Source organism: Rhineura floridana, chromosome 1, assembly GCF_030035675.1.
Source record: "Rhineura floridana isolate rRhiFlo1 chromosome 1, rRhiFlo1.hap2, whole genome shotgun sequence".
In the NCBI taxonomy this organism is placed as follows: domain Eukaryota; kingdom Metazoa; phylum Chordata; class Lepidosauria; order Squamata; family Rhineuridae; genus Rhineura; species Rhineura floridana.
This window is the reverse complement of record NC_084480.1, coordinates 211,370,699-211,387,980: the sequence shown is the minus strand read 5'-3', so window position 1 is coordinate 211,387,980 and position 17,282 is coordinate 211,370,699. Positions and strand designations below refer to the sequence as shown.

The following is a 17,282-nucleotide window of genomic DNA, read 5'->3' as shown; positions in this document are numbered from 1 at the left end:
AATAATCAAAGAGGAATAGAGCAAACAGCCACCATGAGTTCATGTGGTGGTACATATTATGATTTTGTGCTAAAAGGCCTACACCTGGTCCTTTCAAGGATGAATTGCATTTACATGCACATTCTGTCAAGCATGAAAGACACATGTGTGCATATTTCATTGCATTCCATTTTAAATTGTATGTGAAAAGTGATCAGCTCTGGATTCGGCCCTGCATATATTCTAAATGGGAATACATAAAAAATGCACATATTATGTCACATACACAGTACTTCATGATATTTATGTCTGTTTTCTACAAAAGGTGAAGGGGAGATATGACCTCATGCCCTGATTTTGGTCTTCCCATAGGCCAGGGATCGTCAACCTTTCTGGGCCATTGGGCAAATTGGAATTCTTGCCCATGGACACCAGTCATAAAATGGCTGCTGTGGGGATATGGTCAGAGCTTGGAAAAGTTACTTTTTGAACTACAACTCCCATCAGCCCAATCCAGTGGCCATGCTGGCTGGGGATGATGGGAGCTGTAGTTTTAAAAAGTAACTTTTCCAGGCTCTGGGTATGGCATAACAAAAAATAGCTGCCACATCTAAAAGAGCAGAAAAAGACAGGACCACAAAATGGTACAGGCATCAATGGGAAATGCCCCCATCAATGGGAAAGAGGCATCAGCAACTGTTGCACTCGCTCTTAAAGGGAAGCTCTTTGCACCTTTCCTCTACTTAGAATGGGAGGGAGGGAGGGTGTCCAGTCCTGGCATCCACTAAAATGTAGACATTTTAAGAGTGTGTGTTCAGTGTAGGAGAGACCAAGCCTGTGCAAAGAGGCATTTTGGCACCCAAACATTTCCAAAGTGGGATTCTCAGAGTACTGTTACCTGGTGGTAATCCCTGCTTAATAATAATAATAATAAAATTTTATTTGTGAGTCGCCTATCTGGCCGAATTAACGGCCACTCTAGGCGACGTACATTTCCAATAAAATACAATATAAAACCAATAAAAACATACTCAACCATTAAAAACACCACTCTTTCAAGTGGTCAGCAACATAAGAACCTAACCCTCCCCAGAAGTGCCATAGGCCTGTCTGAACAGCCAGGTTGTTAAGGCTCGGCGAAAGCCTATCAAGGAGGGGGCATGGCGGAGATCGAAAGGAAGGGAGTTCCAGAGGGTGGGAGCCACAATTGAAAATGCCCTCTCTCTGGTTCGCACCAGCCTAGCTTTTTCAGCTGGGGGAATTGAGAGAAGGTCTTGTGTGGCTGATATTGTTAGGCGGCCTAATTGGTGATGCTGGAGGCGCTCCTTAAGATAAACTGGGCTGAAACCGTATAGGGCTTTAAAGGTCAGTACCAGCACCTTGAATTGGGCCCGGTAAACAACTGGTAACCAGTGTAGATCTATTAACACTGGTGTGATGTGATCACGGCGATGACAGTTCCCAATTAAATGAGCCGCCGCATTCTGTATCAGCTGTAATTTCCAGATTGTCTTCAAGGGCAGCCCCACGTAGAGCGCATTACAGTAGTCTAAGTGAGAGGAGACCAGGGCATGTACCACTCGTGGGAGCAGGTGGACAGGAAGGTAGGGCTGCAGCTTCCGTATCAGATGAAGTTGATACCAAGCTGCCTGGCTCACTGCCAAAACCTGGGCCTCCATGGACAGTTGGGAGTCGAGAATGACCCCGAGGCTGCGGACCTGGTCTTTCAGGGGTAATTTTACTCCATTAAGTACCAGGTCTATATCTCCCAACTTATTCTTATCTCCGACGAGCAATACCTCAGTCTTGTCAGGGTTTAGTTTCAGCCTATTCCTTCCCATCCATTCACTAACGGATTCCAGGCACTTGGACATGGTATCTACAGCCAACCTTGGTGAGGACTTAAACGAGAGATAGAGCTGAGTGTCATCTGCATATTGGTGACACTGCAGCCCAAATCTTCTGATGATGGCCCCCAGCGGTTTTACATAGATGTTGAATAGCATGGGGGAGAGGATAGAACCCTGTGGCACTCCACAATTGAGAGGCCAAGGGTCTGAGACCTCATCCCCCAAAGCCACCCGTTGGTGCCTGTCAGAGAGATAGGAACGAAGCCACCGTAAAACGGTGCCCCCTATTCCTAATCCTTCCAGGCGATCTAAAAGGATACTGTGGTCAACAGTATTGAAAGCCGCTGAGAGGTCCAGGAGGACGAGGAGGGTATATTCTCCCCTATCCAACGCCCTCCTCATATCATCCACCAGGGCGACCAAGGCTGTTTCAGTTCCATGTCCAGTCCTGAAACCCGATTGGAATGGATCCAAATAGTTTGTTTCATCCAAGTGTGCCTGCAATTGTTTGGCCACCACTCGCTCAATCACCTTGCCCAAGAATGGTAAGTTAGAGACTGGGCGGAAGTTGTTTAACTCTTGAGGATCCAAGGAGGACTTTTTCAAGATGGGATTGATTATTGCCTCCTTGAGGGCTGATGGCATTGCACCCTCTTCCAAGGATGCATTTACCACTGCCTTGATCCTTAAATTAATGAGACATACTTTGGAATAGACATACATAGTCTCATACTCATTATTGGCTTTCCTGGCCTCAATGCATTAATAGTTTGATACTTTGAAAAAATGGACTGCCTCCAAGTCAATTCCGACTTATGGTGACCCTATGAATAGGGTTTTTGTGGTAAGCGGTATTCAGAGGGGGTTTACCATTGCCTTCCTCTGAGGCTGAGAGGCAGTGACTGGCCCAAGGTCACCCAGTGAGGTTCATGACTGTGTGGGGATTTGAACCCTGGTCTTCCAAGTCATAGTCTAACACTCAAACCACTACACTACACTGGCTCTCTTTTATACTTTTATACCTTAAGTACATGTAAATACTGTTTAATCATTTACCTGACAAACAGCTATATAGAAATGTTTAAAATAAACTAGCAAGCCACAGTTCCTAATGTGTTTGCAATAGCTTTTTTGCTGCCATCTTAAGATTGAAATGGGCTGCAGATTGACCTAGCTAAGCCCTTTCCTAGAATTTATTTATGTATTTATTTATTTTATTTTATTAAATTTATATACCGCCCCATAGCCGAAGCTCCCTGGGCGGTTCACAACAGACAATATCAAAATACAATAAAACACACATTTAAAACGATTCAAACAGCATTAAAAATGGGCTTCCTTAAAATTTTTTAAATTTAAAACGTTTATAACACATATCAAACACATATTAACACACTTATTAAAAGAAGCATCTGTTGCCCCTTTGCGATCATGCCTACCCTGAGAAAATAGCTCCATGTCACTCTAAAAGCTCAAATACCTACCTGACTGTGAGCTTTCATCCTGATAAAAATATTGTTTTATTTTTATTCATTCATTCATTCATTTATATATTTATATATTATTTATAGGCTGCCTTCTTGGGTGCAAACCATATAAGGCAGCTTGCATATCACAAAGACAAAATGCAATTCAAAACAAAACTAGTCAACTTAAATGGCAACAGCACACAATTATTTTAAAAAGGCCAGTTAAAAATGAATAAAACAGCAGTACTGATTCCAGCAGCTAAAAAAAGCTGTATGTTCTAATACAGCTCTCTAATTTAAGCTCATCAAATAAAAGCCAAAATTAGGGGGGGGGAAGGCTAAAAATAAATAGGTTTTTTAAACCCGCTTTAAGATTTTGCAGAGTTTTCTGTGACCTGGGAGACTAGTGTTCGAATCCCCACACAGCCATGAACCTCACTGGGTGACCTTGGGCCAGTCACTGCCTCTAAGCCTCAGAGGACAGTTATGGTAAACCCCCTCTGAATCCCACTTACCAGGAAAACCCTATTCATAGGGTCACCATAAGTCAGAATCGACTTGAAGGCAATCCATTTCCATTTCAAATATGTAATCTTACCTGTTCCATGTTTGAACTAGCTGTGGGATGATGTTGATGATGATTTCACCTTCCACACACGTCTCAAACAATGTATAAAATGCAATGAAAACTGTTTAAAAGAAGTAGCAGATTAAAAAAACACCAAGTAGACAAGCCTGGTAAACACCTGCTTACTTACCCTTTTCTTCTTTTGGCTGGAATTATTAAAGAATAATTGCGGACTGAAAACAGCATCGGCAATGAACACTGATAGTATTTACTGGATTGATTTATATTCTGAACATGGGATGAATAAGCAAACATCAACAATTTCTGCTCCCATTTCTGTTTCTGTTGGAATTCTCTCACATCCATAGTGAAAGGTGATGAAGTCAGTGATGGGGATGCAACACAGAGAGCAAGGCCAATAGGCTTGTCCCTGCTCTCCATATTGGGTGAGTTTTGTATGCCCAATTAGGCCAAATGCTCCATTATGGAACATCCTGAACTTTTATTTCCATTTCCAAACTCCCAGACGTTTAGGGCAGCCTTTCCCAACCAGTGTGCATCCAGATGTTGTTGGACCACAACTCCCATCAGTCTCAGCCAGCATTGTCAATGGTCAGGAAAGATGGGAGTTGTGGTCCAACACCATCTGGAGGCACACGTTGGGAAAGGCTGGCTTAGGGTGTTCCAAATTAGAGCATATGGTCTAATTGGGAAGCATAGAGAAGCAGGGAGTGAACAGCTTGTGGAAAATGGCAGTGGCCTTCCACAGCAGCTGCTGGTAAGGAGGGTTGCTGCCACACACTAGTAGTCCCATTACCAGTGTCACTGTCATTTACCAAGAAGGGGAAGTGGCAGGAAGGGCAGCACTGTCTGGGCACACTGGGTGAGGCTCTGGTCTTCCAGCATGATAACCTTAAGTAACAAACACAAGAGTTCAACCAGGCTATGGCAACTTAAAGACAGGAAGCAGGGAACTATAGTAAACTGGCTGTGTGGAAAGTTGCCCCCTCCTTCAATGCTTGTGTTGGGGTCAAAATATATGTGACATTCAATCAGATTAATGTTTTCTCTGAGGATATTTCTTAAGCCAAAACAATTGTAGAAAACCAGGCAATCCCAACAAGACGTTTCTGAGGTGTACAGTTGATTATTCTGTGTCCTTATGCAACGCCCTCAAGTTGCTTTTCACCACACAGGGAAAAAAGATACAGGTACACGTATCTGTTCCATCCATGAGGTGGGAAGGATGGGATTTTTATAAGAAAAATGGGAAAATGTAAGTACTCCTGTGTCAAATTCCAATCCGGATTGCATCTTCTTGCAGCTGCTTCAGGCAACAAATACTGGGAATAGAGGAATTGGTCGAATTTGGTTTGTCTCAGTTTCTCATTTTTCTGATCTTCAGTTCACCACAATTCCAGATCAGTTTGTGATTTTTTAAAAAAGAAATTCTTACAAAAATTTGTCTGCAATTTAGTGTGCATTTGCCTACTATACAATTTTTTGAAGATTTCCCCAATATAATGCATATTTGTATGTTATTTTCAATAGTATATGGATTCTTAGAAATACTTTCCCCTAATATACATAATTTTTACACATTTTTTCATTGGAGGATTACATCATTAAATCTGAAGAGGTGTTAATTTCAAAGGACAGCTGCATTTTAGTTCATATATTGTTTTGGGAAGCGCAAATTAGGTAGGTTCACATTAAAATACAAACTGAACCAAATTTCTCCTCCATCCTACTTTTACACCTACTATTACTAAATTACTAAATAGTAATAATAAAGAAACTTCATATGATAGATGACTTTTAAATAGCAAATTTGGGTGGGGTGGGGGGATAGGGACATACCTGTTGCTTAAGCTGGTGGTTCCCAAATTTCCCCCCCCATGGACCACTTGAAAAATGCTGATGGTTTTTAAAAGTCACTCAGTGATTTTTCTGCCTGTGGTAGTGTTCTGTCACAGGTTGCACTCCTGTTCCAGAGTGACTGCCCATTCATTGGTTAGAGGCTGTTAGTTCGTTAATTCAGGTCACACAAAGAGCACCAAAAGATAAGTATCTAATAGAGTTTATTGCTGGGTATACACATATAAGCATAAAATATCTAACGTTCCTTGACAGCAGCATTTGGGAGATCCCCTGGGGGCAACTGGTTGCCACTCTAACATTCACAGCCTGGATGGATCTTTAGCTGTGCAAGGTGAAGTTTCTCTCCCTCACTGTTGTCAATTTAGTGATTTCCCCACTAAATCTAGTGTTTTTAGGCACACATCTGGTGGTGTCTAGTGGCTAGTGGGAAACCTAGTGAATGCCAAACATTTTATGGTGAGAATCTGTTGGTTTTTTACAAATACTTCCATTTCATTGTTTTTTGTTTGTTGTGTATTTCATGAAACTGTCTAGCCAAAACCTAGCCTTTAAAAAACAACTACTTTCTGACATTTTCTTGTATTTTTCATTGTTTGCATTTCTGTTCCTATGCACAGTCTCTAAAGTGCTACTTGACTATTGTTTCATTTCTGCTATAAGCCATGGCTATTGGCTACCTCTTTGATCAAAAGGATACCAGAGTAATGTACTGAACACCACTCAATGAGCCAGTGACAGAAAGGAGGATTTTTACGTTAAGTCTCCAGATCCTCTGGTGTGTTTGTTTTTTAAAAATATAAAGACAATGAGATTCTTGCCAGTTGGCTTACTGAGAAGGAAAATGTGCAGGTAATATTCTACCCAAAGTGTGATGCAGCCTAAGCACCACCAACCCCTCCTCACAAACCACAGTCGGTTCCCACAGACTTGAGCAGGGGAGACATGATGATTAGGAACTATAAGCCTCAGAGATAAATGGTATGAGCATGCACAGAGTGCACCTGCCTCACCAATGAGGAACCTCAGTTTGTATTTAATAAAGTGATTTCCCCAACAGGTATTCTTTGTATAAACAGTGCATCTTATAATAATAGCAGGAAGAGCCTGCTGGATCGGGGCAAAGGCTCATCTAGTCCGATAACCTGTTCTCAAACACACATACACAAACACAAACACAGCATTTATTAAACCTAAAAAAACAGGAATGCAAAACCTCCATACTTCTCTCATATTTATATATGCAGTTCCAAACTTAAATACAACACACAGGCACACAGAGTGTTTTTGAACCTTTTAAATGCTATTATCCACCTTGGTAAACAACTCTTCATAACAGTGTTTCACAAAAACGCAAAGATGTTATCAGACGTGGTATCTGGTGGGTTAAGGTCAGAGTTTGGTGGATTTGGAGTGTGGGTCTGGTGGAATTTGTTGTTGTTGTTGGCAACATTGCTCCCCCCCCCGGTCTGGCCTCTGCCACTGACTTCTCTCTCTGTTGTGTCTTTGCTATTCTGGCCCCTGTCTGTGTAACAGGCTGCTAGATATAGTCCACCTGACCCCTCCCTTATAGTAGAATGATGAGTTTAAAGATGTTTTCCTCCCGGTCAGTCTTTTGCCTCTCATGATCTAATAGAGAAGGAATGTGACCTCCTGTTAGAGGGTTCACAGCTCCTACTGCACTTACCTGGTTGCACTTACCTTTATGTGCTGCATCACACCTCTACAAAGAATCTTAACGATTAATTCCATCCACTATGCAGAGTGGATAGACTTCAGTATTACCCCTATACAAGATCCCACACAGACCCTAAATATGGCATTTGAGAGGTAGTTCGAGAGGTAGTTCACCAACACCTCCTCGTCTGTACAACAATCTTGTGCATATCTTACAATATAGGTTGTAATGCAATAAAATGCAATATAAGAAATAAAAGAAGCAATTAAAGTACAATTAAAAATAATATGAATATTTAATGAAGATATGCTGGAGACAACCTGAATGAAGTTAATAGACCACTGATGGTCCACAGGTAACTATTTTGGTGTAATTCTTATATGTCTATATTCAGGGGCTCTGAAGGGACTCACAGCAAAAGCAGTGACAGAAAAATAACATATAATTCTTAAACATAAACTATTAACAGTGTTTTATTTAAATCACATATACAAAGATTTTTCATACATAGCCCTGTTTATATCACTGTCACCAAAAACTGAAAGCAAGCAGTAAATACAAAAGCATAGTCCCCCTCCATGTTCTTAGCTGCCACCACACAGTCTCTTTCTCTTAAGCTGGGTCTTGCTCGATCTAGCTGCTAGCCACAGAGGAGAATTCTTCACTTCCACCTCAGCTTCCACCAATATTATACAGCCATGAGAGTGGCTATATACTATAGCCAGTGTGGATTTTTCACATTCCGCAATGTTAAATTGAAAATAACCCCCATGCCATTCAAAACAAAACCTTACAAAACTTATAGTCCTGAACTCAGAAACACTTGCTTAACAACCCTCTAAATTTTCATGGTGATACACAAAACAGTCAGGGAGAATAGAGAGTTCAAAGTGTAAAAAGAGAAGAAGAAAAACCCAGAGCCCTTTTGGTCTTTTTTCTGTCAGAGTTCTCATAATCTGTTGAAATTCATCAAACATCAGCCATGTTCACAGAGTACCTGTAAATCTGCTACAGACCTTGCTCCATACTCTGACCTTCCTCTTACACAGTTTAAAAGTTTAAAAAATGCCTGGCTGGTTTTTAATTAATTTAAGACATTTAGCATTGAACTCAATGATAATGTCGGGCATGCTCAGTAAGAACCAACTGTCAGTGTTCTAAAAGCCAGACTCACAGCTGCTTGGCTTGCCTAATCAGGGGGCCACACCCACATCAGACTTTGATTTCACATGAGACAGTCCAGAGCTTGGAAGTAACTCGTTATTTTTAACGAGTTACTTTTAATTCGTTACAATTTTAAATAACGAGTGGGTAATTCCAAGTAACGGAACGAATAGTAATTTCCCTACTTTTCAGCTTCAACTTTAACGTTTCCACGTTAGGTTGGACGTTACTTGGGGGCAGGAACAAGGGGAAGTCAGCTCCTGGCTGTGATTGGTTAACACAAGACATGTGCCTCACACTGATTGGACCTCTGTGCAGACTGTCTCTTCCCTCGTGATCTGTGTTAGGAGGCACGAGGAAAGAGATGAATAGGCAGGGGGAGCCTGCTAGCGTTTGACTCTGAGAGGAAAAAATGGATGCCGGAGGAAAAAGCCAGGGCAAGGACAACAACGGAGGAGAAGGCTGCAGCAGAATGGCGAAGAGCTGTGGAGGTGAGTGACGATGATTTGTGTGTGTGTGTGCCCCGGTGTGTGTGTTTTCGGCAGGAGTCTCTGGTTTTGGGGGGGGGCTCCGGCTCTCTGGCTACCACCCCTTACTCTCTGGACTCTCTGCTTCAATTTTTTAAAAAAATTAAGTTTCTAGGTGGTCTAATTCCCAAGATATACACCAAAACATAACACCCCCTGCACAACTTTTTTTTAAACAGATCATGCTCTAGCTACAACTCCCATCAGCCCAATCCAGTGGCCATGCTGGCTGGGGCTGATGGGAGTTGTAGTTTAAAGTAACTTTTCAAAGCTCTGGCTGCAACCCCGCCCTTTCATGATTGTGAGTAAAGTGCAGACTTGTGTTTGTGTTGTAAATCTCTCTCCCTCCAACCCTATTTTTAAAGAAATTAGGCAGGGTTTATCACAGTTTTTATTATGTAGGAAACTAATACTCATTTTTTTAAAAAATGAATTAAGTTTATTTATTTATTTTTATTATTTTATTTATATCCCACCCTTCCTCCCAGTAGGAGCCCAGGGCAGCAAACAAAAGCACTAAAAACACTTTAAAAATCATAAAAACAGACTTTAAAATATATTAAAACAAAACATCTTTAAAAACATTTTTAAAAGCTTTAAAACATTTTTTTTAAGAAAAAGTTTAAAAACATATTAAAAAGCAATTTCAACACAGACGCAGACTGGGATAAGCTCTCAACTTAAAGGACTTGTTAAAAGAACAAGTTCCTTATCACTTGAGGCTGCAGTTTTCCCTGGTTGAGTAAGCCCCATTGAATACATTGGGACTTGCTTCTGAGTAAACAAACATAGGATTGCACTATAAATATCTTTACAGGTTATATAAATAAACATATTTGATAGTCATGCTTATATAAATATTTTCATAGAATCATAGAATAGTAGAGTTGGAAGGGGCCTATAAGGCCATCAAGTCCAACCCCCTGCTCAATGCAGGAATCCAAATCAAAGCATTCCCGACAGATGGCTGTCCAGCTACCTCTTGAATGCCTCCAGTGTCGGAGATCCCACTACCTCTCTAGTAATTAGTTCCATTGTTGTATGGCTCTAACAGTTAGGAAGCTTTTCCTGATGTCCAGTCGAAATCTGGCTTCTTGCAACTTGAGCCCATTATTCTGTGTCCTGCACTCTGGGATCATTGAGAAGAGATCCCAGCCCTCCTCTGTGTGGCAACCTTTCAAGTACTTGAAGAGTGCTATCATATCTCCCCTCAGTCTTCTCTTCTCCAGGTTAAATATGCCCAGTTCCTTCAGTCTCTCCTCATAGGGCGTTGTTTCCAGTCCCCTGATCATCCTTGTTGCCCTCTTTTGAACCTGTTCCAGTTTGTCTGCATCCTTCTTGAAGTGCAGAGACCAGAACTGGACACAGCACTCAAGATGAGGCCTAACCAGTGCTGAATAGAGGGGAACTAATACTTCACATGATTTGGAAATGATACTTCTGTTAATGCAGCCTGATATAGAATTTGCCTTTTTTGCAGCCACATCACACTGTTGGCTCATATTCAGCTTGTGATCAAGAACAATTCCAAGATCCTTCTTGCATGTCGTACTGCTGAGCCAAGTAACCCCCATCTTATAACTGTGCATTTGGTTTCTTTTTCCTAAGTGTAGAACTTTTACTTCCACCCAGTTTTGTCATGCTGTGTCCCTATAAGTATCCAATTGCATACTATGGTTGTACAATACTTCCTTTACATTTTAAGTATGCCTTGGGGTAGTCATGGTTCTCCATTGTTTTCATCCTGAGGGGCAGATAGGCTGAGAAATGGTGAGTAGCCCATGGTCACCCACTACACTTTATAGCTTATTTTCATTTTGAAAAATTAATTAAAACAATTTACATGCAGGCAAAATTTATTAAGTGGATTCACACAATATGTGTAAAGCACATCCAACTCGCATTTAAAGTGCATGACTTCCTCTAAAGAATTCTGGGAAGTGTCATTTCCCCCTCACAGTTATAGTTCTCACCACTCTTAACAAACTGCAGTTCCCATGATTCTGTGGTGGGATTCATGTGCTTCAAATGGGTGTTGAATGTGCTTTAAAGGAATGGTGTGGATCTGCCCTAGGTATGATGTTCATTCAAGAGTGAATTGAAAAGAACAATTTTAAAAGATACTTCTTACTCTTACTCATTTTTCAGACCTCTTTCTGAAGTAAAGGGTCAAATCTGTAAAAACATTTGGAGCAGCCGCATTAAAAGATAAGGGCAGGGTATTCCAGGCAGGGGGTTGCCAACCCTGCTTGGATATGGATGTCTTTGCAGAAGAACCCTAGTCAAGGTTTACCAACAGCACAGTCCAAACTGTATCTACTTAGAAGTCAGTCCTGTTGAGTTCTATGGGGCTTAATCCCTTAGTAAGTGTGTTTAGAATTGCAGCCTTCAGGAGCCTCCATCTTTACTCCCCAAAGCTCCCATCTAACATCTCCACAACACTAGGCTCCTTTGTCTCTGCTGTGGCCTTCTGGTGACTGCCCTAGCCTGAAGGCACTTAACCCTTCTTGCTGAAAGCAAGTAGGCTAGATTAAATGTTCCCTACCCAGGCTCATATATATAAAATATAAACGGCATTTTGTCAAAAGTATTTTTGTCTACATTTTATACCTCATCCTTGGTTTTCCAAGCTTGGCATGGAATGCTTCTCATACAGAATTAATTTGAAATGCTGCATATTTATTATCATAATCATCATATTCAAAATAAAAAATATATGTACCGCCTTCAAGTTGATTCCAACTTATGGTGACCCTATGAATAGGGTTTTCATGAGGCTGAGAGGCAGTGACTGGCCCAAGGTCACTCAGTGAGCTTCATGGCTATGTGGGGATTTGAACCCTAGTCTCATTTTGTTCTCACAACAACCCTGTGAGATAGTAGGTTAGACTGGCCCAGGCAGGGTTATTTAGTGAGCAAAAATGATGCAAATAGGATCTCTTTTAATTGTGCTATCGACCTGCTTACTTCCACTCTGACTGGGGCATCTTGCAGCATGGGGAAGAGATGGGGGCACATCACAGCTGAAGTTCACCCACATAGGAGCATTATCTCTTGTTTATTACAGAGACGCCTGTTGCAGGTTTTGCTGCTGAGAGCAGCAGTCAGTTAGTGCGTCCACTTGCGTCACAGCTTGTTGATCCTGAGGAGGCAAAACTAGAAAGTGAGGTTCAGAAAGGAGGCCCTGTGCACGAGGAGGAGGAGGGCATGAAGCAGTGCCAGTTGCCCACAGCCACATCTGCAGAACAGCAAGTACCATGGTTTGGCTTTGAGAAAGCTTGTACATTTGTGAGCCAGAGTGGGAAAAATGTTGTTGTACGATGCAATTACTGCCTTCCAAGGATCAAAAATCTGAGATCAGCTGTTTCCTCCTCATCCAATGTGAAGAAACATTTTGAGGTAAGCCTTTGTCATGCTGGTCCTCAAAGAGTGTCCATTGTCTATTTATGTTTAAATTGTGAAGTTCCTCTTCCATTTTTTCTTGGATTCATGCTTTGTTCTTCTTCCTCAGAGGGCACACCCTGAGAAGCTGAGAGCAATTGAAGAAGCAATAAAGGCAAGGAGACGTGGCCTTCCTGAACCAATGAATGACACCCCTCCTCCCACAATGCTGAAGCAGCAGCAGACAACCCCTGAGAGGTGGGGATCTGGCAGGGATCTGCTTCTTCTGGCAGCCTGCGTACACCCTCGCTTCAAACTAGATCGGCTGGAATCGTGTCAGGCCACCACCCATACCAACAAGTAAGAACATTAGGGAAGCCCTTTGGGTGGATTACTCCAAGGGAAATGTTGTCTCAAGGGAGGCATCAGAGGGCTTAAGGTGGTAGGCAGGGGCTGGGCCTTTTCTTCCTGGGGCTCCTCATCACAACCTTGGGTTGCTGCAGGTAATCCTTAAGGGTCTGCTGTGCTGCCCCATGAGTGTGGTGACTTGGTCACCTTCCTACCTTCCATGTCATCATCCACAGGCTCAGGCTGGACCCTGAACCAGGGGACATGACAAGCATCAGGAAATGAAGAGCAGATGATGGTTTCCTAACATATATGTGTTAACATATCCTCTCTCTTTCTTAGATACACAATGGAAGCCTTGTTGAAAGCTGAAATAAAGATGGGTGTACTTAATGAGGACAGTGATCAGTCTTCAGATAAAGACCAGGAAGGAGATGCCTTAGAAGATGACTTCTTTAACTTTCTGCCCCAGGGCAAGAAGTCAGCAGTGGACACTGCTGAGGAGGAACTGGTGAGGTACCTGAGGTCTCCCAGCAGGGAAGTGTCATCACTCCATGGCTTTCCACGTGTGCTGCGGTGTTTTTTGCAGCACAACACAGGCATGCCTTCAAGCGCCACAGTAGAACGCCTGTTTAGTACTGGTGGCAACGTAATGACTGTAAAGACATTCTTTGTCTGACATGCTCTTTGAGCATCTTGTTCTTTTGAGACATAATAGAAACATATTATAAAAGCATTTCAAGTGTAAAATCTGATTTCAAGAGTTGGGGTATCTTCATTGCTTGGGGGGATGTGAGATTCTGTTATGCCATTATGTTAATCTTAAGGATAAAATTTTTTATTCTACTACCCCCTGTGTGTGTGTGTTTATTTTTAATGTTGTTTTAGTCTTCTTAGATGTGCAGCAGCCAAGGCCAGCACCTTGTAGGAGTTTTTAAAAAAAAGTAACTGAAATGTAATTGTAGTGATTACTTTTGAGAAAAAGTAAAGTAATCAGTTACTTTCAGAGCAATTGTAATTGTAACGGTAATTACTACTTTTTTGGGCCAAGTAATTGTAACTGTAATTTATTACTTTTTAAAAGTAATCTTCCAAGCTCTGAGACAGTCATGGCTTCCTTCAGAGCATCCTGGGAAGTGTAGTTTGTGAAGGTGTCTGGGAGGAGACTGTGGTGCCCCTGTATTTATAATACTGTAAATATGGTAAGTGTTTATTAGAGTATATATGGTAAGTAGACTGAGTGAGAGGGGGAAGTACATGGGCTGGAATGCTGGAGAATGTTGTATTATGATTGGCTGAGCATTTGAGTGTCTGAAGGTATAAATGAGAGGATGACAGTTGAGAGGGAGTTCTGTTGGTGGGAGTTCTGAGGGAGGTTGGAGTTGGTTTTGTGGGTTGGATTGGATTAGGCTGGTAGTGAGGCAGGTTATTGATGACTAGAAACATAAAGAGAAACGCATCTGATGAAACCATAAGCTTGTTAACTATACCTTTAAGTAATCTTGTTATTCCTGTGTATATAAATAAATATTTCTTGGTTTACCTAATGCCTGATCCTTGGCTGGGTTTACACAGACCAGAAGGGTGGGCAGGGCATATACCAAGGTTGGGAAACAGTATCAATGGTGGCAGCGGTGAAGAGATAGTGTAACGGTATCCAGAGCAACCCAGGGCTGTATGCTTTATAGGCACAAAGATACAGGGGGGGGGTTGGCCTGCAAGTGCACCCAGACACAAAGTATCATAAGAACATAAGAAGAGCCTGCTGGATCAGGCCAGTGGCCCATCTAGTCCAGCATCCTGTTCTCACAGTGGCCAACCAGGTGCCTGGGGGAAGCCCGCAAGCAGGACCCGAGTGCAAGAACACTCTCCCCTCCTGAGGCTTCCGGCAACGGTTTTCAGAAGCATGCTGCCTCTGACTAGGGTGGCAGAGCACAGCCATCACGCTAGTAGCCATTGATAGCCCTGTCCTCCATGAATTTGTCTAATCTTCTTTTAAAGCCATCCAAGCTGGTGGCCATTACTGCATCTTGTGGGAGCAAATTCCATAGTTTAACTATGCGCTGAGTAAAGAAGTACTTCCTTTTGTCTGTCCTGAATCTTCCAACATTCAGCTTCTTTGAATGTCCACGAGTTCTAGTATTATGAGAGAGGGAGAAGAACTTTTCTCTATCCACTTTCTCAATGCCATGCATTATTTTATACACTTCTATCATGTCTCCTCTGACCCGCCTTTTCTCTCAACTAAAAAGCCCCAAATGCTGCAACCTTTCCTCATAAGGGAGTCGCTCCATCCCCTTGATCATTCTGGTTGCCCTCTTCTGAACCTTTTCCAACTCTATAATATCATTTCTGAGATGAGGCGACCAGAACTGTACACAGTATTCCAAATGCGGCCGCACCATAGATTTATACAACGGCATTATGATATCGGCTGTTTTATTTTCAATACCGTTCCTAATTATCGCTAGCATGGAATTTGCCTTTTTCACAGCTGCCGCACACTGGGTCGACATTTTCATCGTGCTGTCCACTACAACCCCGAGATCTCTCTCCTGGTCGGTCACTGCCAGTTCAGACCCCATGAGCGTATATGTGAAATTAAGATTTTTTGCTCCAATATGCATAATTTTCACTTGTTTATATTGAATTGCATTTGCCATTTTTCCGCCCATTCACTCAGTTTGGAGAGGTCTTTTTGGAGCTCTTCGCAATCCCTTTTTGTTTTAACAACCCTGAACAATTTAGTGTCGTCAGCAAACTTGGCCACTTCACTGCTCACTCCTAATTCTAGGTCATTAATGAACAAGTTGAAAAGTACAGGTCCCAATACCGATCCGTGAGAGACTCCACTTTCTACAGCCCTCCATTGGGAGAACTGTCCATTTATTCCTACTCTCTGCTTTCTGCTTCTTAACCAATTCCTTATCCACAAGAGGACCTCTCCTCTTCCATGACTGCTAAGCTTCCTCAGAAGTCTTTGGTGAGGTACCTTGTCAAACACTTTTTGAAAGTCTAAGTACACTATGTCCACTGGATCACCTCTATCTATATGCTTGTTGACACTCTCAAAGAATTCTAATAGGTTACTGAGACAGGACTTTCCCTTGCAGAAGCCATGCTGGCTCTGCTTCAGCAAGGCTTGTTCTTCTATGTGCTTAGTTAATCTAGATTTAATCTTACTTTCTACCATTTTTCCAGGGACAGAAGTTAAGCTAACTGGCCTATAATTTCCGGCATCCCCTCTGGATCTCTTTTTGAATATTGGCATTACATTTGCCACTTTCCAGTCCTCAGGCACGGAGGAGGACCCGAGGGACAAGTTACGTATTTTAGTTAGCAGATCAGCAATTTCACCTTTGACTTCTTTGAGAACTCTCGGGTGGATGCCATCTGGGCCCGGTGATTTGTCAGTTTTTATATTGTCCATTAAGCTTAGAACTTCCTCTCTCGTTACCACTATTTGTCTCAGTTCCTCAGAATCCCTTCCTGCAAATGTTAGTTCAGGTTCAGGGATCTGCCCTATCTCTTCCACTGTGAAGACAGATGCAAAGAATTCATTTAGCTTCTCTGCAATCTCCTTATCGTTCTTTAGTACACCTTTGACTCCCTTATCATCCAAGGGTCCAACCGCCTCCCTAGATGGTCTCCTGCTTTGAATGTATTTATAGAATTTTTTGTTGTTGGTTTTTATGTTCTTAGCAATGTGCTCCTCAAATTCTTTTTTAGCATCCCTTATTGTCTTCTTGCATTTCTTTTGCCAGAGTTTGTGTTCTTTTTTATTTTCTTCATTCGGACAAGACTTCTATTTTCTGAAGGAAGACTTTTTGCCTCTAAGAGCTTCCTTGACTTTGCTCGTTAACCATGCTGGCATCTTTTTGGCCCTGGCGGTACCTTTTCTGATCTGCGGTATGCATTCCAGTTGAGCTTCTAATATAGTGTTTTTAAACAACTTCCAAGCATTTTCAAGTGATGTGACCCTCTGGACTTTGTTTTTCAGCTTTCTTTTTACCAATCCCCTCATTTTTGTGAAGTTTCCTCTTTTGAAGTCAAATGTGACTGTGTTGGATTTTCTTGGCAATTGGCCATTTACATGTATGTTTAATTTAATAGCACTGTGGTCACTGCTCCCAATCGGTTCAACAACACTTACATCTCACACCAGGTCCCGGTCCCCACTGAGGATTAAGTCCAGGGTTGCCATCCCTCTGGTCGGTTCCATGACCAACTGGTCTAGGGAATAGTCATTTAGAATATCTAGAAACTTTGCTTCTTTGTCATGACTGGAACACATATGCGGCCAGTCTATGTCCGGGTACTACCACATTTCCTAGTTTGGATGCTTCCTCAATTTCATATCTCATCTCAAGGTCTCCCTGAGCAATAGGCCTGGAGGAGACTAAGGCACAGTCTCAAGGCAATATTGAATTACTGGGAGTG

The 17,282-nt window shown here is 42.1% G+C and overlaps 1 protein-coding gene across 7 annotated transcripts in view; it reads left to right on the top strand.

Moving 5' to 3' along the window:
- Positions 1–17,282, top strand: part of LOC133367599 (uncharacterized) — a 360,491-nt gene that overhangs the window by 153,127 nt on the left and 190,082 nt on the right. The window lies entirely within an intron of this gene.